The sequence below is a fragment of the Petaurus breviceps genome, unplaced genomic scaffold (assembly GCF_028583685.1).
Source record: "Petaurus breviceps papuanus isolate PSGF00001 unplaced genomic scaffold, PetGlider_PUasm1.0 37, whole genome shotgun sequence".
Classification (NCBI taxonomy): domain Eukaryota; kingdom Metazoa; phylum Chordata; class Mammalia; order Diprotodontia; family Petauridae; genus Petaurus; species Petaurus breviceps.
In genome coordinates, this window is record NW_027186296.1 from 60,928,547 (window position 1) to 60,956,156 (window position 27,610).

The 27,610-nt window shown below is 38.4% G+C and overlaps 1 protein-coding gene across 5 annotated transcripts in view; it reads right to left on the reverse strand.

Moving 5' to 3' along the window:
* SV2B (synaptic vesicle glycoprotein 2B) overlaps positions 1–27,610 on the reverse strand; it is a 184,391-nt gene that overhangs the window by 139,986 nt on the left and 16,795 nt on the right. Inside the window, exon 1 of one of the 5 annotated variants that reach the window (XM_069098529.1) lies at positions 6,219–6,420. The exons of the other annotated variants lie outside the window; for them this stretch is intronic. The gene's annotated coding sequence lies outside the window, so the exon portion shown is untranslated. Of the gene's footprint in view, positions 1–6,218; positions 6,421–27,610 lie in introns of those variants that run through there. 5 annotated transcript variants of the gene reach the window in all.

Sequence of the window (27,610 nt, forward strand, 5' to 3'; positions counted from 1 at the left end):
CCATATCATATGGCATATGTTGACCCATATTGTTTGTAGACTACTAAAATATTCAGATATTTTTCAAATGAACTCCTCTCTAGTCACACCTCCTCAATCTTGTAGTTTATTTCACTGGTGTAAGAAAATGCTGGTGTACTGGGGTGGCCAGGTGGTGCAATGAATAGAGCACCAGCCCTAGAGTCAGGAGGACCTGAGTTCAAATGCAGCCTCAGACACTTAACACAAAGCTAGCCATGTGACCTTGGGCAAGTCACTTAACCCCAACTGCCCTACCTTCCCCTCTCCAAAAAGAAGAAAAAAGAAAATACTGGTGTACAAATTCCCACAAGTGATGCAAAGCTGTACTAATTTGTCATCGACAGTCTTAGAGTTAGCTACCTGGGGCACTGAAAGCTTAAATGACTGAAGTGTTCATTATTACCCATTTAGTATGTGTCAAAGATAGAACCTGAGCCCAAGTCTTCATAATTACAAAGCCAGTCCACTAAGTTGCCTCTCTTCAATTACATCTTAACCATTCTTGTTCAGCCCTTTCTAGTTCAAAAATCATTCTCCTTGGCAGAGGAAACAAATAAAATAAAAATTTAGCAGCTCTTTAGTATTGAAGTTAACCAATCAAAATAACTATCATCTAGGGTCAAAGAATCCCTCTCTTGATTCTTCCTTACAAAGCAAAGCAACTAGATTTGTGTATGCACACAATGCCACTACCAATAGTTTTCTATTGAAAAAGAGCTTTTGCTTTAGAATGGATTGGGAGCCCCTAAAACACACTGACTGAACTGTGTGTGTAAACCAGCTTTCCATCATTCCATCTGGAAGAGATTGAAATGAGAATTACCATGTTAGGCTGCCTCCTGGGGTGCTGTGAAAATGTTAGAGAGCTGAGAAAGTCCTTGAGGACAAGATGATCTGTACTGTTTACAAATGAACTCAATACATCTTAGCTACATCGTGCTAAAGATTACTCAGTCGTTAAATGTCAATTAAAATAAATATAAATGAGTAACAGAGTGGCAAAGTAGCAGAAAGAGTGGTTAGGCTTCATGTTAGAGGACCTGGGTGTGAGGTCTGCCTCAGTCACACAATAGTTGTACAGCCTTTGTCAAGTAACTTCACCCTTCTGGACCTCACTGTGCTCTCTCTTTTTTTCATTATTAATTTAGTTTTAGTTTTCAACATTCATTTCCACAAGATTTTGAGTTCCAAATTTTCTCCCCATCTCTCCCCTCCCCCCCATCCCAGATGGCATGCATTCTCTTCTTATCCCCCCCCCCCCCCCCCCCCCGTCTTCCCTCCCTTCTATCATCCCCTGCCTTGTCCCCTTCCCCCTCACTTTCTTGTAGGGCAAGGTAGATTTCTATACCCCATACTGTATATCTTATTTCCCAGTCATATGTCAAAACCATATTTTTTAACATTTGTTTTAAAACTTTGAGTTCTAAATTCTCTCCCTTTTTCCCTCCCCACCCATCCTCTTTGAGAAGGCAAGCAATTCAATACAGGTTATATGTGTGTAGTTATGCTCACTGTTCTCAGTTGTAAAATGGAGGGGGTTGGATTAAATTATACTCAAAGGCTCTTCGAATTCTAATGTTTGGGGATTCTAAATTGCAATTTTTTTAAGTAGAGCCTTAGATAAGGAATTATCATATGATTCTGTAAATGAAAGGTCCCGATCATCACATTTCAGATTTTTTTCTTGTTCCCACTAGCAACCTATGGTATTTCCTGGGACAAGTCCTTTCATCTTTCCTAGGCTTAAAATTCTCCTTAAATAAAAGTGAGACTGACTCATTGTCCATTAGTCTTCCTCCCTTATGGGAGGGGGAAGGGGTCTCAATGACAGTAACCCTCTAGTAATAAAGAGCTTAAAAATTCTTAAACAAGGAAATTTTCATCATCATCACCACCACCATCACCTAATAGCTCCATATGGTAGGAATTCAAGATAGAATGTCCTCATCCTATCTTAGAAGTACTGTAATTTTCCATTATAGAAATGACTTCAATATCGCAAATAACAGAATCGTGACTTCACCAAAAGAATAAATAGATTGAACAGATGGCCCACGAGGCTCAAAGATTTCATTTAAACCTAAATAGCTGTTTGATAATTTAATGAATGCGGTATGAAAAGTTATGGAAAACTTGGGCACTAAGATAGAATTCATTGTTTCCCTGCTAAAATATGGTTTCTTGTTTATTTTTTCATAGCAACAAAGAGGATAGTACCATTTGCAAAATCAAAATCCCATCAAAATGCTTGTAAAACTTCAAATTGGAAGGAATTATGCCTAATGACACTCTAGGATATGGTATTGACATGAGAAGTTCCCAGTTTTGGTGACCACCACCCAAGAACTTGTGGTACTTCCTATAGATACAGTTTCAGTAACTTCATCCTTTCCTTAGGATATAGGATGGTACAATGAATTTGGAGTCAAAGGACCTGTATTCAAAAGTCATTTCTTCTAGTTTCTCCCTCTGTGAGCCTAGGAAAGTCATATAATCTCTAGTTCTCAATTTCCTCATTTGGAAAATAAGGCTGTCAAACCTTTAAGGTATTTTCTAATCCTTAATCTATCATTCTCTCCCACCCTTCCTTCCCCCCATTCCCTTCTTCAGTCATAGGTCTTCAGGCAATTGTCTTCAGTACAACAAAAGTAACCTTACTATATCTGTGAAGAGTTGCAAGATTTCAAGCTATGTGTAGGTAAGCAGCATCAGGCACACTGAGTACGTAGCCAAGTCTAATATTGACCACTCTAGGGGAGGTTTCTTCCACACAGATCCTTAAATTCTGACCACCTCTATCAGCCAATTCATTTTAATCTAAATCAGTGTCTCCTTGGCTATCCCTTCAGACTCCTTGTGAATTTGAATTCTCAATTCTATTCCTTCTTTCTTTACTTTGATGGATCCATGATGTCATCAATGAGAAAATTCTCTCCACTAGCACAATTATTCTATCCCTAGACCTGTGTGATTCTTGTCATTTTTCTCCCATAAATATCCCCATGGAGGATCGACCCAAAAGGTCTTCTGATTCTGTTAGCAGCTCTGAAGTAAAAATGAAGGACCTGGACTTCCTATTTGTAATCCCTCACTCTAGACATGTGACCAGCCCACTTCCTTTTCTAGTAATATAGACCTATAAAAATGTATTTTTTGCCACATCTCACATGCAAGTCATGACTACCAATAGACTGTGGTGTACTTTCACCCACCATAAAGTTTTTCAATTTCCTTTGGCTCACTTGCAATTTTGAGTCTTCTAGACTCATGATATTTCATGATTTAGATCCATATATCATCACTGAAATTAAAATGGTGCCAAAAAAAAGATGGGCTTCTGAAGGAAGGAGCATTATTGAAAGTGTTCGGTTTCCCAATTATAATACAGCCCATTCTCCTATTTAGTCCTAAGTCCTACTCACTCATTGCCCATTTGCAAATCTTTTGTGCATGTGTGTACGCTAAATGATGTCAAGAGTTCTATCTCCCACAAATGCTTAGTTTCATCTTTCCTGACACTCAGCTATTATCACTGGAGAAGCAGAAGCAACTGCCTAGGGACAGAATAGTGTTTTTCATTTTAATGTTTTATAGGCTACAGTGATAAAAAAAAATCCATCGATTTTTCTATTTATGAACTTCTCCATACTTACAGAGGCTGGTCCTTTGTCTCTGGGGCCATAGGTGATGACTTACCAACTTGCTAAAGCTAGCCAGATATAGCTTTGGGGAACTATGCATAAAAACAATGAAGAGGAGGAAGAAGATAACTTATAGCTAGTATTTTTATAGTACTTTAAGGCTGCAAAACACTTTATAAATATTTTCTCCTTTTATCCACAACAACCCTGGGAAATAGGTACTACCATCCTCATTTTACAGATGAGGAAACTGATGCAGGCAAAGATTAAGTGAATTACCCAGCATCACATAATTACTCCTGGAAGTTGGATTTAAACTCAGGTCTTCTGACTCCAGGCCCAGCTCTCTATCCACTGTACCACCTGGCTGCCACCATATCTATGGTACAAAGAAACATGAGAGGAAATCTTGAGATAATGGAGTAATGTATCAGTTTAGAATGTAAACTCATATCTTTAAGCTCTTATTTAATGTTTTGCAAACACAAATTCCAAGACAAGAGACTAAGATAAAAAGTGCTCTGGACCCCTAAATTTTCTAACTGTAACTTATGGCTTGCTTAAATGGTCACAGAATAGAACAAGGAGCTCAAAAAATTAGATAAAATAGTTAGCTATTGGTAATGACAGCTTCTATACTAGTTTAAAAAAAAAGCAGTGCATCTATCATGTGCATGAGGATAGATAGAAATAGAATCTACCTAAAAGAATAATGCTGAGGAAAATAAAAAGATCTGACTGAAGAGGGTCAGATGTTTCTGCTTTTCATTAGATAGCAACTATTATGGGATAATATCATCTAATTCCTGGTAAAAGATAAGATGTCCAAGTGAGAATGGCCAAGTAGCCCACTCATTCACATCATGACAATTACACTGAGGCTGAAAATGTTTACATTCTGTGCTTCCAAAAAAAGATTTTGTAAGGGGTCCTACTTCCAACCCATTGTCCTAAAATTTGCTTTCACCATGAGGGAACTCCTCAATTTTGGGTGCAAGTAACACCTCTGCCTAGCCAAATTCCTTAGATCTAGAATCATAGTCCCTACAACCCAGAAATAAAACTATCATTACATTAAGTTAGGTTGGGTAGAAGGAGCTTTTTTTCTATGTTGCTCTGATCCTTTGCCACCTCTATCTTTATTTTCAATGAAAATTATTTTTAAAAAGAATAATCAAAGGATATTACTATTTGGGGAGAGGATAAGAGGGTACTGACTGAAGGACTGACTTTAAAAAATTAAATGACCTCCAAAGCTTTCTCCAAGAATGAGTGTTAAACTATTTACTTCCCTTGGAGGGGGGGGGTTAGTAAATGAAAGAGTGAAGTACAAGACATGATGGTACTACCCCATTTCTATGCTGTACTGGCCAACAAGACTACTGACTTCAGATCTATGACAGAAGTTGGTATCATCAAAGTCCCATCAGTTGAATGAAATGTAAGTTCCTTGAAGGCAGGAACTATCTCATTTGTGTCAAAATATTCTTATTGCCTAATTCAGTGTCTGACACATACCAGGGACTTGATTAATGTTTATTCATTTATTAGGCAAAAGTTGGGGTTTTGTTGATAATATAAATAGAAATCATTCTGTGAATTAATTGAGTACCTTTCTTCCCAGAAGCTCAAATCACTGATTAAATGTATGGTTTATATAAAGTCATATGGTTATTGGTTTTAAATCCCCCTTAAGAGGTAGCAGAGAAGTGGAAAGAGGGGAAAATACAAGTCTTGATTTGTAGTTCCTTAAATTTTTTAGTCGTTATGACCAAACATGTGCCTTTCCTTTTCCCTTGGTAGGACTCCTAGTCAGTTGGATTGTGAGCAGAAACTGCTTCCTGCCAAGCAGTCAAGCATTCAGGGATTTCACTTTAAAACTGTGACAGGCCAATCTCTAGGCACATTTTTCCAAAGAACTCTTCATGTTGACCTGGATTTCCCTAGTGTGGTTGGGGGGTGGGTCGGTAGGGGGGAACCATTGGTAATTGAAGTACAATTCACAGAATATCTGTATTATTCTTAATCTTTTTGTCATTTTGGAAGGCCCATCACTAAAGACAGGTCCTAAACATTACATGCTCAGCTTTGTAATTTTGCCTCCAAGTAAGTTATTGGGTAAGAAACTAAGTGATTTCATTCTAACTAAAGAGTAGAATATTGGGGAGTAACCATGTAAACACTAAGGTGTAAATAACCACATTACTTATATTAATTCATCACTGAGAGACCACACAGAGAAAAAGCTTTTAGAGAGATGTAGAATTTGACATATACTAGGTCCAGTCAAAGCAATATACACAGCAAACAATGAGAGCATACACTGATCTCAGTTCTTTCCTTGCATCTCAAGTAACAATAACGTAGATACTTGGAAAAATTCCTAAACTAAATTGCATCTCCCACACCACAGATCTCTATATCTCCTTTCTTAATTTTTCTTTCCCCTCCACTATCCTCTTTAGCTCTTTAACCTCTTTCTTTCTTAACTGAATGTTAACAAATTGTCAAGATAGAAGATGAAAGATTCTCTGAAGAGACATAAATAGCTCTTACCACAATTGGGAAAGGTTCAGTCACAGAATTGCTATCAATCCACCAGTCACATATTCCCCCTGCCAGCAACTGGAATATCAACCCTGCAGAGAGCTACATCTGCTGCAAAATCATAATCTGGGGATTAGGAGCAAATGCTCTGAGCTCCAAGCTGTTTATCCAAGGACAAGTCATCCAGGAACTGAGGCATCACCAATGGAAGAGTCCAGCTATCATTATTTGAAAAATAAAATCCACGCCCAGGAGAGGAAAGTGCCAGGAAGAAGAGAAGAGAAGAGAATGGAGAGGTGACAGGTGGTAGTAGTGATGGGAAAGGGGGATGGGAAAGCTACTAACTAGCATGACAGATGTATTGACTCAATTCAAATAGTAAATAAGAGATGCTCTGTATAGAGGGAAAATAACAATAGGCAGAAGAAAAAGGAGCAGCCGAGGCTTGCCCAGCTTTGGTAGTGGCTCTCTGCCATTTTAGGTTTGTGTTTCAGGGCTGATCCTTAGCATAACAGAAATCATTAGTTACTTTTATACTACCTGGCAGTAAAAAAACAAAGAAGCTTTTCCCCCCAAGCTAAATTACTAAGGATGGCTTTCCTCCCCTCCTCACTGTAGTGGAATTAAAACAGGCTTCCCTTCCAGTTCCCTAGAACATTGAAAATATGAGCCCAATAAGGAGTTCTCAAAATAGCATAATCATTTCTTCCCTCTGAGACAGAACACCCCCAAGGTCATGCAACTCAACATCATTATTTTCTTTCTGGAGTAGGTTGCATAGGCCACCATCATCTCCACTCTCCACCCCACCCCTGCCTAAAGACGTGTCTCCCAACTTTTTTTTTTTAATCTGCACTCCTATCAGCTGCTATGCTTATACAAGTAACTCAAAAGCAAATAAATGTACAGTCAGGTATCCAAACACAACCACTGAACAACAAACTAGCAGGCTGACCAGCCCCTGCCTCATTACTCTAGCATACAAGCAACAATGAGGAATGCTACCCCACTGGTTGACCGCCTCATGAAAACAAACATATTTGTTTTTGACATCATTTCTAAGGAAGCCAATGAAGTTAAGTTGCACAACACTGGTACTATTCCATCATGAATTTTAAAACCTTCAAAAGTTCCTTTTCCCTACTAAATGGAATCCAAACTCTTTACCATTATGTATATGCAGCAGGGGCAATCAAATGCCAGTTCCTGAGTACCTAACTGTACCAGCCTCTGGAAACATCAACACTGAGAAGAAAGGAAAAAAAAAAGATAACACACTCATCCCTTGCAAATCATCTCCTTGTGAAAGGAGGGCAGAAATTCCAAGAAGAAATACGAAAGAGACAAAAGGTGAGTGAAGACACACACAGTGTATGAGATGAGTTCATGTTAGCACTTTGAGAGAAACCGTAGAGAAATAAAAGAGATAAAAAGATGGAGAAAGTGTTTGCTGCTGTTATCACTATGAGAAAAAAGGGCTAAGCCATGGAGATGCCACCCAGGGCTAAGATAAGAGACATTGTAGCTGCTTGAATCTGTTGAGAGGTATGATAGTAACACTTTGTCCATCCTCACTTCTCCCTCTCTCCTCCCTCTCTAAAGTTACATTTAGAAATTTTGCTTAACTACTTTTTAGCTTGCCAACTACATAAAGTAATCAATCATTATTGTTTCTAATCTGTGCACTTCATTGTTGCAAAAGGAAAGTCAGAAAGGGGTAGGGGAGTGACCTATTTTAGCAATGTAAACACACAAAGGCTAAAGTGACAAAGGTTTAGGCCCTCCGCCTGAATTATCAGAATCCTTTCTCAATTGGGGGCTCAGGAGCTATAGAAAGAGAATTTTATTGATTTTTTTTAAAAATATTTTTGTAAACTTCCCCAACAGGGTATCAAATCATGTAAACTTAGGCCTCATGATTTTCTGAGGAGGGAAGGAAAGCAATCCTTAGCAACTTAGCTTGGGGGAAAAGCTTATTTGGTTTTTACTTTCAGGTAGTGTAAAAAACTAATGATTTCTGTTATACTAAGGATCAGCCCTGAAACACAAACCTAAAATGGCAGAGCCACCACCAAAAAGTAAAAAAAAACAATGGTATTCTAGGAAGGAAACTTAAAGTAGGACAGCACCTCAGACAAGTTTTTCCCCTATTCTTTTCTCCCAGCAGAGTCACCAACTCTGTATGACCTGGGAGAAAGGGATTTGGGAAAAGATGATTCCAAGTACACAAAGATAAAAGTCATACAAAAGGGACTAACTAATTTTCTGCTAACCTGAACACCTCCATCACCAGATACCCTGGGAGAAAAGGGGACTGGTGGAGAGCAGAGGGAAGGAAAGCAGAGGAGATGGAGAGAGGGAGGTGAGAGGTAGGAAAGGAGAAAGAGGAGACACACAGAGATCTTCATTTTGAGAAAATGTCCAAGTCAATCCCATCCTCACTCCTATACTTTTTTACTATCTCCTCTCACCCTGCTTTAGCTCTCTTTTATTTGTTATCTCTTCCCCTATCTCCCTCCCCCTCCCCCATTAGAATGTAAACCCCTTGAGAGCAAGACCTATCTTTCTTTTTGGTTTTATTTACATTCCTGTGTTACAAGTTACAAGTACGGTGCTTGGTATGTTGGTATTGTTCAGTCATTTGAGTCATGTTCAACTCTTCATGACCCCATTTGGGGTTTTCTTGTCAGAGATACTGGAGTGGCTTGCCATTTTCTTTTCCAGCTTATTTTATAGTTGAAGAAACAGTAGTTTCTTCTTGGCAAACAGGGTTAAGTGACTTGCCCAGGGTCACACAGCTAGTAAGTGTCTAAGGTTAAATTTGAATTCAGGAAAGTGAGACTTCCTAACTCTAGGCCCAGAACTCTATCCACTGCACCATGTAGCTACCTCCTTGGCACATAGTAAACACTTAATAAATCCTTGTTAACTAACTATCTACAGGCTGTTCTCCTTAAAAATTTAAGTTCCTTGAGGGAATAGAATATTTTATCTTCGTTTTTGTTTCTCTATCCCCCAGCACATAGCACAGTTCCTGACACACAGTAGGCCCCTAAAAATGCTCATTAATTGATTGCTTGAGCATTCAAGGATCTCTACAATCCAGCTCCAATTTGCCTTTTCAACCCTTTCCCTTATTGCTCCCTTCTCATACACTTCTTGCCCCAGTCAAACTATACCATTTTCAAAACATGTCCCATATTTTCCCAACACCTATATCTTTGTATTTTTTTCCTCTAAAATTAAATCCCCACCATTCTTTCTATTCACATCCTTAACCATCATTTTAGGCCCCAAAGAAGCACCACTTTCTCCATCAAACCTTTCTTGAATACTCCTAATTGGGAGTAATCTCTCCTTCATCCCATAGAATTTTACATTCCTCTTATCATGTTGTAATCTCTATTATATTTATCTGTGTATAGGTCTCATCACACTTAGTATATTGTATATTTCTTGATGACTCGGGCTATGCCTTATTTATCTTTTTATCTCCCTAGCATCTTACACAATGCATTATACAAATTAGATATTTAATAAATATTTGTTAAATGAAAAAATGAACAATTGGAAACAATGCCCTATAAGACAAAGCCACTTCATGGAGTAGCTCTCAGACTTAAAAAAGGAAGGGCTTTTGGTTGCAGAACTCACAATGATGAATCATGAATATGCTCTTATCTTTAACCAAAGCTAACACCTGCTGTGGAGGCCAGATGGACCTATAGATTACAAAGGTTAACTTGTCTCATAGCAACTGTGTTTGCAGAACTCCAAGTGATATCCAAGCCGCAATAGAGTTTTTCTAATGCATTGTAAAAGATGCATCTGGAAAGAAATAGAACTGAGCTGCAAAATTCTTAATGGGTCCTGGATAGGCTAGAGTTAGTCATGAGGTAATGTTCATGTTTAAAAGAACTGAGGATTTTCAATGACTACAAGCTCAATATTAGTCAGCTCTATGACAATGAAGCCAAGAAGGTTAATATAATCTTAGGCTACATTAATAGATATCACATAAAGAACAAGAAATGGGATAATCCCACCATACTGTACCCTCATCAGGCCACATCTAAGATACTATGTTCAACTGTGGGTGCCAAGATTTAGGGGGCACACTGACAAAGTGGATCATGTCCAAAATAGAGCTAGCAGAGTAATGAAGGGACACAAGAATTTGTAAAAAAAAAAAAAAAAAAGAGGGGGGAACTAGAGAAGGAAGATTTAGTGGAACAAGACTAGAAGTCTTAAAGTATTTTGAATTCTGACATGTGGAAGAAGGATTCCTTCCTCCTCACTCAGAACTCCTGAGCCCTCCTTGGGCTCAGAAGCACAAAGTAGGATCAATAGGTGGAAGTCGCAGAGAGGACAACTGCAGTTCAATATATGGAAATTCTTCCTGATAATTGGAGCTATCCAAAACTAGAGCAAGCTTCCTCAAAAGGCGGTGAGTTCTCAGTCTTTGGCAGTATTAAAGAGGACTGCTTGCTGGGATGCTATAGAGATTTTTATGCAAGTTAAAGTAGATGCCCTCTCAGTTTCTTTCCAACTGTGAAATGTGATGAATCTAACAAAAGTATCTATGAAAAATAAAGCAAAAATATTTGAAACTCAGAACATGAACTAAAGACCTGGACCTCCAGGGAAGGGAAGAGAGATGGACATATCTCCAAATATCTCAAGGTCTTTCATACTCAACACCAAAGGTGACCCCTGAATACAGGGAGCCATACCTCAGTGAGAGCATTCAACCTAACCTATAGGAATGAATCTTTTTTTCCTCAATGAATGGAGGACACTGCTAGAGTCCACCCACCTCGACAACCACCCTGTACTCCTCTCGCAAGTAACTTGTCAAATTATAGGAAGTAGAAGTGCTGGGTTTAGGGGGTGGCTAGGTAGCACAGTGAATAGAGCACTGGCCCTGGAGTCAGAAGGACCTAAGTTCAAATTTGGCCTCAGAAACTTAACATTTACTAGCCATATGACCTTGGGCAAGTCACTTAACCTCAACTGCCCTGCCCCCCCCCTCCAAAAAGCAAAAAAATAAAAGAAGTGCTGGGCTTTGAGTCAGAAATACTTGAGTTCAAATCCTGCCTCAGATAGTGATGACTGATTCTAGGCCAACTATTTAATCTATCTTAATTTCCTCAACTGTTGCTTATTCTTTATTTTCAGAGGACCAGTGATATCACTGGGTAATATCCTGACTTGCTCATGATTAATTGGATTTAAGTGAGGTAGAGTTGCATAAAGTCATCAGCCTCACTTTCCTTCCAGAGCCACCAAAGTCCAGCAGGAAGACAAAAGTCAAGACAACTGGATGACCTTGGCCTCTTTTATGTCTGATCAAGCTCTAAGCACTCCACAATGCCTGCTTCAGCTGCCTTCATGGCCACTGAACAAATTGTTCTCATCTGCCCATGAGAGTGAGAGGAAGTCTTCATGTGTTTGGGATAGGCATCTCCCTAATCTCACTAATGGGTTTGAGCACTGTCAGTTCCCCTCAACCTAGTATAGCCCATATGCCAAGATGATTTTACCTATGTATGGCTGCTGTACATGCTATACAGCTTCTTGGAGCCACAGGTGGAAGTTGGGTGATTGGTTGGACACCAAAGGTGGATGAGCAGCCCTGAAAAGGGCTCAGCAAGCTCTCACACCAGAGGTGCTAGTCCTCCCTGAACAACCCATATACCCCCTTCCTCTGTATAAAGAAGTGATTGAACTTAATGGCCTCTTAGTCCTCTGCCAGCTCTAAATCCATGATCCTATGAATATTTCTTGGCCTATTTCTACATTTATAAAATTAGGATAATACCTACCTCATAGAGTTGTTATAAAGATCAAATGAGATAACATAAGTAAATTGATCATCATCATCATCATTTCTCCTTGCAGCGCTCAAGATAAACACAAGCTAAAGGACTGCCAATGTTTAGTTTAGGCACCAGAACTTTTTGATATCAATGAAGAAGTAGAGGAATTCTATGAAGTACTTGGCAAAACAGTGCAAATTAGATCAATGTATTCAGGAACATTAATGCAAAAAAAAGCATCAGGGAGAAGAAGATAAAAAGTTTTCAGCAAGCTTGGTATGAGGCCCAACTAAGCCAGATCATCAAGACCATTTAAAGATAAAACTTGAAGAAAAAAACAAATCACCAAAGAATGGGATAATTCTGAATATTTCTCTAACAAATTATTTTCATCAGTAGCAAAGTGAATAAATAAATGGAAATCATTATTAAACACTTACTATGTGCCCAAGTATTGTGCTAAGTTGTGCAGCTACAAATATGAAACAATCCCTGCCCTCAGTAAGTTTGCATTTTGATGAGCAAGATGACACCTATAAGGGAATGGTGGCCAGGAAAGGGCATAAAGATCTGGGAAGTCACATTAGAGCAGGCCATTGATATACTCCTTCCACGGGGGCATGGAAGCTGTAGTTTGATTAAAATTCTCAAATAAAGAGGCAGAAGGGGGCAGGACCTGATGGCATACTCCAGAGTAGAGTAGGAAATGGCCAAGGTGAAGATGAAGGCACATGGTGTTAGGGAGTACAGAGCTGAGGGGCTAACATTACATCTAGACAACATTTCAGTCACTGTTGTGCTTTATAAGGAAACAAATATAGCACAGAAAAATAAAAACAGGAAAAACACTTGTATCAAACCAAGTTTATACAGAGGAAATTCATGCTAAATATAATACAAGTTTGACAGGAATCAGTCCTTAAACTCTCTTTAAAATGGGAAGATACTGAACAATTGAGGAAACAATTCAATGGATAGTATTACTGCCTTCTTCCCCAAAAAGGTGATCAAAGAGAATATCAATATCTACCAGTCCATATGCCTACTTCCTCATCTCTATAAAATGTTGAAGAAGATTTATACACATATTGATTGACTGAAGATTTGATGTGTTATAAAAAGAGAGCAGAAGCATCCTCAAAAAATTGACAATTATTTTTTAAAGTATTTGATACACCAGGCTAGGTTATTGCCTAGCTTCTATAACATGAGAATATTGAAGTACACAGAGAGATTCACTTTAGACTGCTTAATGAATCAATAGTGAGTCTGTAGTCTCTCAGCTCCTATTCCAGCATCCCTACCAACTCCAGAATGTACTGCTTAGTTATGGCAACTGAATTTCTGACACTATAGCCAGTTTCCTAAGGTAATAGTCACTTCTCCTTGTATAAAACTGAAGGCATTGACCCATCTGCTTGGCTAAGTCAATAGAACAATAGAACAGGTTGATGTTACTTTTTGTTTTTGAAATATATCCAGTCTCCTCCTCGTTCTATGAGAAAAATACAATGGTAGGATTTTAGTTTTAGGATTAGAAGGAATCTCCAAGGCATATGGTCCGACTCCCTAATTTTACACATAAGGAGATGGAAGCCCAGAGAGTTTAAGTGATTTGCTTATATTCACTCAGTTAGTAAATAACAAAACTGGCATTTGAACCCAAGTTTTTTTACTCCAGATCCAATCTGTGTGTGTTGTTGGATTTGTTTGTGTTTTTTTTTCCTACTACACCATACTGCTTTAATGTGGAAAAAGTTAATACATCTGGGGAAAACAAAGGGCTGTTTGGTTTTTTTTTCCTCTTCACCTATGTGTATGATAAACTCTCCTACCACTTAAGATCTACTGTGTTAAGATGTCTTATCTTGAGGTGAAAGCAACACTGGATTCCTAATGTCTGTGCCTGTGTAATGTACACTTTGGTAGGTCCTAGCAAGGCAGAAAGGTTTCATGGATGGGATGCCTCAATGGATTGCTTGTCATCCAAGGACCAGTCTGCCTATCTTCCTAAATCTAGAAAGGCTTAGCACAAGAAAGTTTGCTAACAGGTAATTAATTTGGGGGGAGAGGGAGGGGAAGAAAAGGAAAACAAAAATCTCATGAAGACTGTCTATCAAGGTATAGATGGGTTGCAATCAACCTGAATAAAGGGAAACCCCACACTTAGGAAATCATAGAGCTTATGGTGGCAGAGCTTCTACTCGGAGCCAGGTGAAACTTTTGCCGATGGCTTCTGAGAACCAGGCTGAGTAGCTACCTTGAGTGAGAGAGGAGGATCCCTGCTTGAGGGAACCTGTTCTGTTGTGAAGGCTTGGGAATGTAGGTGTTCACTGAATTAACCATGTGTACCAACTTCATGGTTATGGTAATGACTTTGACTTTCTGGTTCTAGGACTCGGTGTCCTGGTATTTGAATAAAGGCTTTGGTTGAGTCCTCCTTGTGGAGAACCTGTTACATTTTGTGATTCACAACTACAACGGCATATTCATAGCCACTGTGGACATTGTGAATGTTGCATTGTTGTTACATTTGGTGGTGAGGATGGGATCACCATAAGCTCTGTTCTCAAAATCAAAATCACTTTCTCCAGCCTGGGCCTCTCCTCCTCAGCCATGCTGCTTGCTCCAAGAAGTTCTCACTCTCCAGTTTTCCTTATATATGGTGTTAGCTCCTCCCTGACCCACCCCTTCCTGTTTTGTCAGCAACAGGGGTTCATACCTTCTGTTTCTTAACAGAGGCTTAATATAATCAACTTGAAATTAAGTGCTAAGTACCTGTTTACTTGCCAATACTAGGGGATCTTCAAATTCCATTACTATTACACCTCCCAGGGTCCATTCCTAGAAGAACTCATCATATGCCAAACAAGAAAACTAATTAACAGAGAGAAGTGGAAAAAGCAATGAGCTTGGGTAGCTAGGTAGTACAGTGGACAGAGCACTGGGCCTAGAGTCAGGAAAGATCTGAACTCTAATATGGTCTCAGATGCTTAATTAACTGTGTGACACTGAGCAAGCCAATTCACCCTTTTTGCCTCAGTTTCCTCATCTGTAAAATGAACTGGAGAAGGAAATGGGAAATCACTCCAGTATCCTTGCCAAGAAAACTCCAAATAGGGTCAGAGTTAGACACAACTGAAAAGACTCAACAATAATAAAATGAACTTGGAGACAGAAGACCTGGGCCCAAGACCAGCTCTGCTTTGTGGTCTTAAATGAAACAATCCAACTCTCTTAACTTCATTCATTTATTTGATAAAATGAGGGTAATGATACATCACCTACCTTATAAACTATCACAAATATCTGTAGAATTTTTAAGATTTTTCTCACAACTACCCTGTAAGATAGGTAGCATGAGTATTGTTACCCTTGTTTTATAGAAGAAAAACTAAGAAATGAGGTTGTAAGTGAAAATAGCTTATAAACCTTAAAGCAGTATTTAGATGTAAGTTTTTATTATTATTCTAAAGCTATCAATAACAATTAAGGCATTATATACCAAATAAATAGTACAGAACTTAAGTGCTGGAGTTGAATGGAAAGGATCTATGTAGGCTGTGGTAATTGAAGGAAATCTTCCAAAAGGTGGGACTTAAACTGAGCACTGAAGAAAAGATAGAATTTAGGTAAACAGAGAGGAAAGAGGAGAGAGAGCATTTCAGGTAGGAGAAACAGGATAAACAAAGGTATTTGAAAGTAGGAATATACATGTCTTGTTCAGGAGAGAATGGGTAATAATTCACATTGGACTGTCAGGTAAAAGGGGGACCAGGAAGAAACAAAATTTTTCCAACTTCAGGTCTATCTATGGGCAAAATATGACCAATACAGTAAAATGGACTAATTTATTTGGAAGCAATGGAGAGTTATTCCAACCATAGGGGATGGTTCATGTTGGGAAGCAATAGAAAATTGTCATAAAAATGTGAATACTTCTGGATACCCAACAAAACATTGTGCAGGCATAAGCAAATTACCTGGGACTAGTAAATCCATGTGTTTAGAAAAGCAAAATTATTTCTTTCTTTCAATCAATATAAATACAAATTCTAAGTATATGAATGTGGTGAACCATTGAGGGGCTTTAAGAAGGAAGGAGCCTTCAGATGAACCTTACAGTATTAGATAGTTCCACGTTTCTCAGGAAGAAGACACAAATTCAATGTGAGTATAGTTAGTAGTACAATAAATTATTTTTTCAAGGACTACCAAAATAACTCAAGAATTCAGCCGAGCAGCTCTCTTAGCACAGTCACTAAGCTCCCACTTCCTGCCTTCAGTATGCTGGACCTCAGAAAGTTTGATGAATTGAAGACACCTTTTTTTTTTAAGCAGTTGGAGTTAAGTAACTTGCTCAAGGTTACACGGCCAGGTGTTTCTGGGTGGGTGCTAAGTGTCTGAGCCCAGGATTCGATCTCCAGGTCATCCTGACACTGGAGCCAGTGCTCTTACTCGCTGTGCTACCTGGCCACCCCAAGACACCTATTTCTTAAATTCAAAGAATTTTCCCCCCTGAATTCTTCTTTGAACTGCAGGATGGAGAAGTCTCCAAAAGTGGCTCTATATCGAAGATTCACAGTAGAAATGACCACCAGAAAAAGAGAACTAAGATAAGGAAAATTCTGGGAATTGTTCTTATGAGGAAAAACTTTGTATTAATTCCTAAGAACCAAATACAGAAAAACAAAAATGACTAACATTGGATCCAAGGACTGATATACATCTGCCATGCTGATGTTTATGCAATTAATATTAATTGCTATCCTCAATGGTCATGCCACACACAAAATGTGGTTTTAGGAATGGGCACAAATGAATAAATGCTCATGTGACATGTTATCAGATTTGAAAATGACATAAAGCAGGGAGAAATAACTAAAATGAGAAAGGATAAAGTCATGGTCCAAAAAGATCAACAGGTTAGATAATTAGACTGAGTCTAATGAGATTAAATGTAATGGGGATAAATTTAAAGATTTACCCTTGGGTTCAAAATATCGGATTCACAAATACAAGATGGAGGAGGCATGGTTTGACAGCAATTGGTTAGAAAAAGATCTCAGGGTTTTAGTGGAATGCAGGCTTAATCTGGGTTGAAAGTGGGATGTGCCAGAGAAAGAACTATGGAATCTGAATGCAGATTAAAGCATACTATTTTCACCTCTTTGGGTTTTTTTTTCTCTCTCTTATTTTTTCCCTTTGGTTCTGATTCTTCTTTTACAACAAGACTAATGTGGAAATATGCTTTATGTGATTGTACATATATAACCTATATCAGATTTCTTGCCATCTTGGGGAAGGGGGGAAGAGAAAAAAGTTTGCAACTCAAAATCTTATAAAAGTGGATGTTGAAAAAATAAAATACTATTTAAAAAAAAAAGAAAGATAGTGGGATATGGCAGCCAAAAAAGTTAATGTCATCTTGGGCATAGCTTCCCAGATTAGGAGGGTCACAGACCTTCTATACTATACCCTGGTCCGATCACCTTTGGAGTACTGGATTCAATTCTGGACACAACACTGATAAACTGGAAAACATCCAGATGAGGGCAACTACAACAGTTTTGGGTCTTGAGTTCATGCTATATGAAGAATGACTAAAGAAAATGAGAATTTTTAGCCTGGAAAATGCCTGGGGAGTTGCAATAACCGTCTTCAAGTATTTGAAGGGTTACCATGTGAAAAAGAGATTAGACTTTTTCTTTTGATCCATGAGCACAGAACTAAGAGTTATGTGTACAATAACAAAGAGACAAAATCAATTAAAACTATCTGGAAGTGTAACAGGCTGCTTCAGGGCATAGTGGGTTCCCTCTCCTTCAATGTCCTCAAGTAAAAGCTAAGTAGCCATTAGTTGAGTGTATTATAGAAAGATTGCTTTTAGGTGTAGGTTATAATAGATAGTCACAGAGGTCCACTTCCAACTCTAGAATTCTGCAATTCTATGAATATTAATCTGGATACAGGGTATTGAATGAATTACCATGGGCAGAGAATGAAGGCAGAAAAACCAATTGGAAATGACTATATTCTTTTGAGTGCGCCAGAAGAGAAATAGACAAAACCTAACCGTAATTAGTCTCTTGCATCCTATCTAATAGATGTTGGTTTTCTTTGTCTTTAGTAAAACTTATTTGGAGTACACTGTGACCAAGCCACTTTTGTGACCTTCCACAAAAGGAAAATGACTTTATCAACCCATCATCCTATTGTCCAGGGCAGAGATTGTCCCAAATACCTGAGTGAGGGGAGCCAATGATAATATTGTCATAGAAGTAAGACAACCTAGACCGCCCTTGTGACAAGCATCTGACACACAGGTTACAGTTTTACCCCAAAGCTTTGTGTACCACACTAGCCTGATAGAGCTGACAGGGCCTAGAGTTTAAATCGATCTAATCCCCAAAGCTATGTAAGTCAGACAAAGAGGATTACCCCTCAAGAGGGAATCATTGGCTAAATATAGAACCCATTCTTCCTTTAAAGTCATCTCGTCCACTTTGACTCTCTATCAAGCACTTTATGTGATTTTCAAATTCTAAGCATGGACATTTGAAGATAGGAAATCCACTATGCTTTCTTTGGCAAAAACTCCCCATTTTTACGCACCTCTGCCTCCCTTTCCCCCCCGCAACCTCCATGGTGAAGAGTATGAGTAACTTTTTCAAGACAATCTGCTAGTTTTCCTAGGTTCTGAAAAGGTTATCTAGTCCTACCTCCTAATTTTACATATGAGAAAATCGGAGCCTAGAGATGTGTAGTGACTTGTCCAAAGTCATCCTGGTAATTAGTTAAAGGGACAGAATTCAAACCCAGGTCCTCTGACTACAAATCCAATACTCTTGGCAATAATCCACACTGTCTTCCTAGATTCCCTAGCCCATGAGCACACCTTCTCCCTTTGGGGCTCTAGAAACCAAAGAATTGTACATTGTCTCTGAGCCATGAATTCTCCTGTTTCACAGCTCCCTTTCCCTGACCCATTTGCTCTCAATGGAAATTTTTGCTCCATTCATTCTTCTCACTGATCCCATGAGTTTGTTTTATTTCTATAATGTTTTAATTAGTCTCAAGGGTTTTTTACATGCATATGTGTCTCAAAGCATTTCCAGATCCCCAATTCTGATTTGTAGGACTATTTTGTCCTCTTTCAATCCCTGTTGCCAAAAGTAAGTCAGATTTCTATTTTTTCAGGTCTACATCCAGCCATGTCATTTGATGAAACTATATGACCATGTCGATCCCAGTATTCATGGAGGCATTTTAAGAATCCAAGGCAAATCAGATAGACTGAAATTTTAAAATTTGCTTATTTCAAGCCTGAGCATAGACCACAACCTGTCAGAGCTGAGAGAGAACTTAGAGATCATCACATCAAGTCCCTTTATACAGCAGAGAAAGAAGCTAAAACCTAGAGAAATTAATGACTTGCTCAAGGTAACATGGTGATTGGTAGAGCCAGGAATAGAACTCAGGTCTCCCAACTCCTCTGAGTGTTTTTCCACTAAGTCACAGTGTCAGTCCCCTGCTAGACAGTTTCATATGCTTCAATGAAAGAGGATTGCATTTAGGGTCAAAGAACCCGGCTTCTGACCAGGTCTGCCATCTGTGAGACCTTGGGCAAGTCATTTCTCTGAACCTTTGTTTCCTTCTTTATAAAACTAAGTGGTAGAACTAGATGACATTTACAGTCCCTTCTAGCTTTAAATTTAAGGTTCTGTGATGCCATGACAAAATTTCATCAAGGTTGCCACATACTAGGTTCTCAGAATATGAGCAGGTAACTTTTTAGGAAAGAAAAGTAAATTTATCACAGCAAGCTAATGATCTAGAATGTGTCAAAAATTTCTGATGGAGACTGGCATCAAGTTAAAAGATCTGCAGCTACTATAAACCAATCTCTCAGACTTGAAATCTGTCATCTCTGACTCTTCCTCCCTCTCCTTGTATTCTCACTTCTGGTTAATCACCAGTTCTGTTTATTCTTCCCTCACAAAAGTTTTCATAAAATGCCCTTGCTTTTCACTCCCACTGCTACTACTCTAGCTCAGACTTCATGCCAGGAGCAGCCTCCTAACTAGGGTCTCTGCCACTAGGTTCCCCCACTGCTCCCACCATCCACCTTGTACTCAGCTCTTTCTGTAACAGAGCTGACAAGGGCAAATGAAATAATGTATGTGAATTTATTTTGTAACCTCGATAAAGTACTGTACAAGATTCCTTGATGGATGCAATTTATTCAAGGACCTTCTAATTATTAGTATCAACTGTGGCACAAAAAAAGGAGAGAAGATGCTTACCAAAGGTGTTTCCTAAAGTCAAGGACAATGGCCAGCTCAGTATCTAAATTAAAGGCTAGAATACTTTATAATCATGGGCATTTGCTTGTTTGCAAATTGTCCATGGTTTGTTATGACTTACAGGATAGCATTCACATGCAGACGCTAAAGAATTCCACAATCTAGTCTCACTCTAATTTTGCAATCTCTCATTGCTCTCTGCCACAAATCCTCCTGTTTGACTAAAGTTGTCTTCTCAAAGTATATGAATCAAAGTTTTCTATTTCTCTGCTTCTATACATTTACTTATTCCAGCCTCTCTGTATGGAATGTCCTCCTCTCTTCTCTCCTAACCACATATTTATCCATCCTCTCATGACCTACCTCCATGATGTTTTTCTGATCTTGCCTCTAAAAAATTAAGGAACTAGTCAGACTATAATAAATAATGGTGGATAAGAGTCTAGGCTCCCAAAACAAAATATATTTAGATGGCATGAATCATTTTTCATTTCTACTGGCTGCAAGTTGTTCATTATCATTCTTTTTCACTACTTTTCCACAGCCTTTTACTGGAATGATATCTCACCTGTCCAACTTGTTAGATAGAGGTCCTTTAGGCACACTGCAAAAATTTTTTAATGGCCCCTTTTCTCTTGTTATCAAAGGCTGAAGAAAGAAGTCTCCTACCAAGGAATATGTTCCTTGCTATTTCCAGAGTGTTGGGACACAGTATAATAATAAACTCACAAATTTTCTCAGTCTATATTCTAAAGAAACAAAAATAGAAAATCGCATGTTTGAGGTTTCAAAAGAATTCCTCTACAAATTGGAACTTCAACTTCATCCCATGGGCATCGATAGTGTCATTTTATCTCTTAAACCTAGCAGAGAAACACAAAAGCAAAGAAGTGGGAGCCAACTGTGGCAGTCTCAGAGCCAGTCATGGTTCAGAAATAACTACAGGAAATAAGAGAAAGAAAACAGATTCACAATATAGCTGGAAGGGGCTTTGGAGAACATCTGGTCCAAACCTCTCATTTTATACACAAGGAGACTGCAACTCAGAGAGGTCAGAGAATCAGAGATTTGGAGCTTAAAAGGCAGATCTCAAGAGTTCGTTTAGTCTGACTTGAATTCTGAGAAGGAAACTGAGGCCCAGAGAGATAGAGTAAAATGCCCTAGGTCACACAGCAAGTATTAATGTGGTCACGATTCAAACAAGGTTCTCCAACTACAAAACTAGGGCTCTTTCTTCTGCACCTCGCACTGCACCTTTGTCATTCCTAGTTTGAACTTTTCAAAAGTATAGTACTTGGAACTATTTCTAATGAGCCCTTAGGAGTGACAGTCAGTGGGAAATGCAGTCAGCAAACTGTGGAATGGATTTGATCTTTAAGGAGCAGGCTATACTAGTGAGTAGCACTGGCTGCATTTTTGTTGCCAAAAGCAGTCTGAAGAATGGAATATGTTCCCTAAAACCCTAAATGATTTGAAATGCAGCCATGTTAGCAATCTTCTCTCTCCTCATTCTCCATCATGGCAAGTCAGATCAGTCAGGTGCTCTACCTAATGGTTCTCAAATTCCAGCTACAGGGAACTGGAGACAAGCTGTTGTTTTCTGAATACCATTATGATTACCATCATCCCACTCCCTCCCCCCCTTCCCCATCCCACCTCTTTCATGAAATTTCTTACCTACCCCATTAAAGCCCTTCCTTTCAGGCTCTTTTTTTAATGGGTACTGTAATCGATGAGGGCAAGGTCCCTGGTAATTTAGATATAATTTTAAAATTAAATGAGATACTCATGGGTTTTTCAACAGTTAACAAAAGGAAGTTTACTTAGCCATAGAATAGAAAAGATTCCAAAAGGGTAGGTTAGCACTCAGTTGACAAGACTTCCTTGGCCTCCATATGGAAAGACATCTTTCAGTAAAGTAGGCTGATGACTTGTGCAGCCCAGGACATTCACCAAGATTAAAGAGTCCCAACTCTACATGGGTGGACCTTTTGATACCCTGAGGTATAAAAGGTGACCTGGAAGTCACTTCGATATAGCCATAGACCACCAGGAGGAGGCACCAAAGAAGATGTGGGTTAGGTCTTAGCCTCTGGACCAATCAAGTGCTGGGGAGAGACTTACCTTTTGGGGAAAGAATTAGTCTTGCCTACATGGCAAGTAGAATAGGGAACCCTGAGAGATAGTGATCTGATCACAGATGCTGTATTATTTTGGCTTTAATATATGCTTCTCTCAAAAATATCTATATATACACACAAATATCCATACATACATGTATGTGTGTATATATATATATGCATGTATACATGTGTATATGTATATAAATATGCTACTCTCTACTCTTCTAATTGGTATGATCTTTTTTGTAACTGTGGCTCTACTGCAATTTAGTCACATAAAAAAGGACAATTTAACAATCAAACTATTTAAAAATCAAATCAATGCCTTCTAACCAAATTGCAGCTAGGTGGTATAATGAATAAAGCTCCTGGACTGAAGTCAGGAAGACTCATCTTCCTCAGTTCAAATCTGACCTCAGGCACTTCCTAGCTGTGTAACCCTGGGCAAGTCCCTTAACCCTATTTGCCTCCGTTTTCTCATCTGTAGAATGAGAAGGAAATGGCAAACCCCACATGGGGTCACAAAGAGACAGACACAACTAAAGAAACCAAAAAGTATCTTACAAGATGTGATGGAAAGATGAACTTAGAGACCTGAAGTCTAGTCTCAGCTCTTTCATTAACTACCTAAATGACCTTGGATTAGATAATCTTGAAGGTTCTACCCAGATCTAAAAGTCCATGATTCCAAATAATTTTAGCAAAAGCCTGACTTCTTCGAGGCAACAAAATTTTTATAAGGATCCTTCTCTAGTCCAGGATTTCTCTCTAGCCCAGTCCTAGAAATGACAAAAAGAAGACCTCGCCCTATTGCAAGTTTCCATGCTTTTGGTGTCCACTGACACATTACCTTCTGAGCCCCAATTAGAATTCCAATCTACATCCATCGATTCACTCTAGATCTAAAGTCTGAAATCTACCTGTTTCAGAAAGCCTTCTCAGATTAAGTCCAGGCAACTTTGATCCTCAATTAGCTGAGACTTTACATGGAAAATGGAAAGTCAGACATTATTGAACAACAAGCACCATCTTCTATATGAAACCTTACCGGATCTCCCAACTGTGAGCTTCCTTGTATTCAAGTATTTTAATTTATATGTATACTTGTCTCCCCCATTAGAATGGAAGCTCCTTGGAGATAGAAATGATTCATTCTTTGTGCCTCAATCCCCACTATCAAGCACAGGGCCTGGCATATCACAATTTCTAATAAGTGTTCTTTGATTGATCACATAAATGAACAATTTCTTAGATGAAATTCTTCCTAGCTGCATGAACAATAACTATAGAATCTGATGGGCCTCAGGACAGTTTCTCTCTTGCATAAGATCATGCTACCTGGAGTCCTACTAGATCATTCTGCCCCATATTCACCTGTCTACAATATTCTTAGATGGGAAGGCTATTCTCAGTGGGAGGGATCTCTTTCTCTGTCTGTCTTTGTCTCACTCTGTGTGTGTATCTCTCTCTCTCTGTCTCTCTCTGTCTCTTTGTTTCTCTCATTCTCTCTCTGTCTCTGTCTCTCTGCCTCTGTCTCTGTTTCTCTCTGTCTCTGTCTCTGTTTCTCTCTCTGTCTCTCTCTAACTCTCTCATTCTCTCTCCCTCCACCCTTCCTCAGGAACCTAGGGTTACATAGAATTTAAATAAAGCTTAGTTCTTACCATTGTAGAACAGAATTGTTGGACAAAAAACACTATAACCATACTTGATTATGTCTGATTTCATCAAGGTGGACACTGTCTCCTCTTATTCAAATAGTAGCTCTTCTATGACCTAGCAAAAGGTATACTAGAGTTATTGTGATTAAAAATTCATTACTTTACAACCACTCTCATGATGAACTTCTACAATCTTAATTAGGTTAGTTCACAGGTGGAAGACATGGAAACCACCAGCAGGCCCTTGATGTCCTGTAGATAATGATACTTCTAGATATCTGTGATTCTTCAAAGATGCTGCAATTCTGTGATATGTGGGGCTCAGGTCTTTTTTCTTTTTCAATTGATTAGTAATGTCTGACTCCTTGTAACCCCTTTGGGGCTTTCTTGGCAATGATAAGAGAGTGGTTTTCTATTTGCTTCTCCAGCTCATTTTACAGATAAGGAAACTAAGACAAATGGGGTTAAGTGACCTGCTCAGGGTCATACAGTTAGTAATTGTGTGAGGCCACATTTGAATTCAGGTAATCCTGACTCCAGTACCAGCACTCTATCCACTGAACCATTCATCCTTATAGGCTCTTACTGGTCACTAATTTGTTTTCTAAATGTTCGGCAGCAATTCCTTTAATGATACTTCACAGATTTTCACCAGGACAAGGAGTTCAGCTCAAGGGTCTATATTTTGAAAACTCTTACTCTCTTCCTTTTTGGAAAAAATTGGAACATTTACCCTTCTCCAGTTCTGAGAAACTTCTCTGATTTTCCATATTCTTTCACAGATCACCAAAAATGAGTTTATAATCAAAGCTGTCTGTACTTTGAGCAATCTCTGCAGTAGTTCCTTGGGACCTAGGGCTTTGAACTCATTGAGGACAGCTACATGTTCTAATATTCTCTCTGCAGTTATCTTGGATTTCAACCTCTTGTTTACCACTAGCTGTTTACTTCAATTTTCTTCTTTGCAGAGAAAACTGAACTGAAATAAAAGCTTAGTTCTACGTTATAAACCATAATCTAGTCATGCTTTGATCCTCCTCCTTTTCCCTGCAAAACTGAAAAAGCCCTTTTTTGTTGTCATTAGTATTCATTTCTCCACCTCCACGCATTCTGAGCTTGAGGGCTCCAAAAATATTGTTGCAGAAGTGGAATTGACAGATATTAGATAAGAAAAACAAAGAAAAGGAAGAGTCAAAACAGAGTCATGAAGATAGTAATAAATCATCTTAAGAAATAAATTTAAGAAATGTCTATCAAATTGAATTGAAGTGAATTTCATTGAATGGGGAGGGGAATGTAAGAGAAAAGCTAGGATAATGTATTTGAAGATCAAGAGATTGAAAGTTAATATGTAGAAATAGAGGAGAGCCCAGTGATGTAGGAGAGAAGTTAAGAAAGATTCTTGATCTAGGAAGGAGAACAAAACACTGACTAAAAGAACAATTTCAACCAGATCCAAAAAATTGAAACTAACACCCTCCAAAAAGGGTTTGCTTTCCTCCAACAAATTAAACTAACAAAAATATGTAGGAAATTCATTGGTCCTCTGATTTTTACAATTTTGTTACAAAATTTAAATTTATTTATTTATTACACCTGGCCAAAACAAGACATGTAGTGTACACCCAATAGTTAATGATGGTGAAGACCTATATGGATTTGATTTTTTTTAAAGCAAAACAGGATTTGAATCTTCTAAGTAAATACTTTCTCTCTCCACAAAAGACTAAAGGGTAGATATCTAAATTCATCCGTTATTGACACTCGGATCTAATTTATAGTACATTTCCTTTCTCCATGGTTTCTTGCCAAAGAGTCGCTGTAATTTCATTTCAAGGTATGTCCAAACTAGCCAAGGAGAGGTGATCTCATTCCATCCTATTTTAGAAATGCTATTTTGTATTCTATTATATATTGGGGCAGCAATATAGTGCAGTGAATAGAGTGCCAGGTCCGAACTCAGGAACACCCATCTTCCTGAGTTCATATCCAACCTCAGACACCTACTAGCTATGTGACCCCAGGCAAGTCACTTAACTCTGTTTGCCTCAGTTTTCTCATCTGTAAAATGAGCTGAAAAAGAAAATGACAAATCATTTCAGTATCTTTGTAAAGAAAATCTCAAATGGGATTATGAAGAGTCAGATATGACTTAAATGACCAAACGAAAAAAATATATGCTGTTATGTCCTGTTTACAATATCAATCTAAATGTCTTGGATTAAAGGCAGGAGATAATTTGGATATTAATGCAGGGCTTAGGGAAACGTTTGTGTTTATAGGTTATTTATGGTTATACAACATTTAAGTAGTTGGCCACAAATTCAACATTCTAGGGCATTCTTTAATGTGAACAGAGACAAGGGAGGCTTCCCTTCAAAGAGTAGGAGATTATTCCTGGGCTTCTTCAGTCCTGCCTCACTATAGAAATAAAACTAGCAAAATATTTTCATCTTCTGAGGTTACAAAGTACTATGAGTTTAGAGAGCTATAAAGCTGTTTATGGAGAGAAGGGGAAGAGCTAATAACTTATCTATGAACTATTCAGAATTCTTTATAAATGATAATTCTACATTATAAAGATTCTTCTGTAGATAATTATCATTTTTATGTAATTATAATTATTTCCCCTTGAAGTAGCCATATGTAGTCTTCTACTACATCAATAGGCTGGTGTATTCTAATCCACTCTGAAAACGGAATGGCAACACACACCCCTCCCTGCCCTGCTAAGTTGCCTAGGAAACACAAATAGTACTACCAACAAATCTGTCAACTAGGCTGAAATTATGAAGGAGTCATCAGTCCCAGACAGGAATTCCCCACTTCAAAGACAAGAATTAAATTCAACAAACATTTATTAGTCCCCAGACTATAAGTAGAGCACTGCTATCCATTGTGAGAAGGGAAAAGGGGTATGGATTCTACAAAGTCCAGTTAAGATGCAGTCCTTGCCCTTATGCAAGTCACAGTCTGGAAATGAATCTTTGAATTCCAAAGGTCATATTCTAGCAAAAAGAGCTATGTCTATATTACTCCAGTTCTGTTGTAGAAAAAGCACTGAACTGGTCACCAGTAGCCATACTGGTGCTCTGGTCTTGCTTCTGCCACAGATTTGACAGGCTAGTGATTTAAACTTTGGGTGTCTCATTTTCCTCCTCTGTAGAATAAGGAGGTTAGAGAGGATGATCTCTAAGAAAACATGAATTTTCTATGAGCTTTACTATGAATACTTTAAGTATTCATACTCATTTCTGGAGTGTCTCATATATCACAACACAGTACCCTAGAAAAAACATTAAATAAAATTTCTGAATCTTTACTCATGTTAAAATATTAAAGGAATTAGGACCACTCAGTTGACTCCTGTATCAACAGATTTAGAATCCAGGCTCTCATGTCCAGGTATATTAATAAACAATTCTGTATACCACACAACCCAATAAATACAAATCCAAACGTCAATCTCTCTCTCTCTCTCTCTCTCTCTCTCTC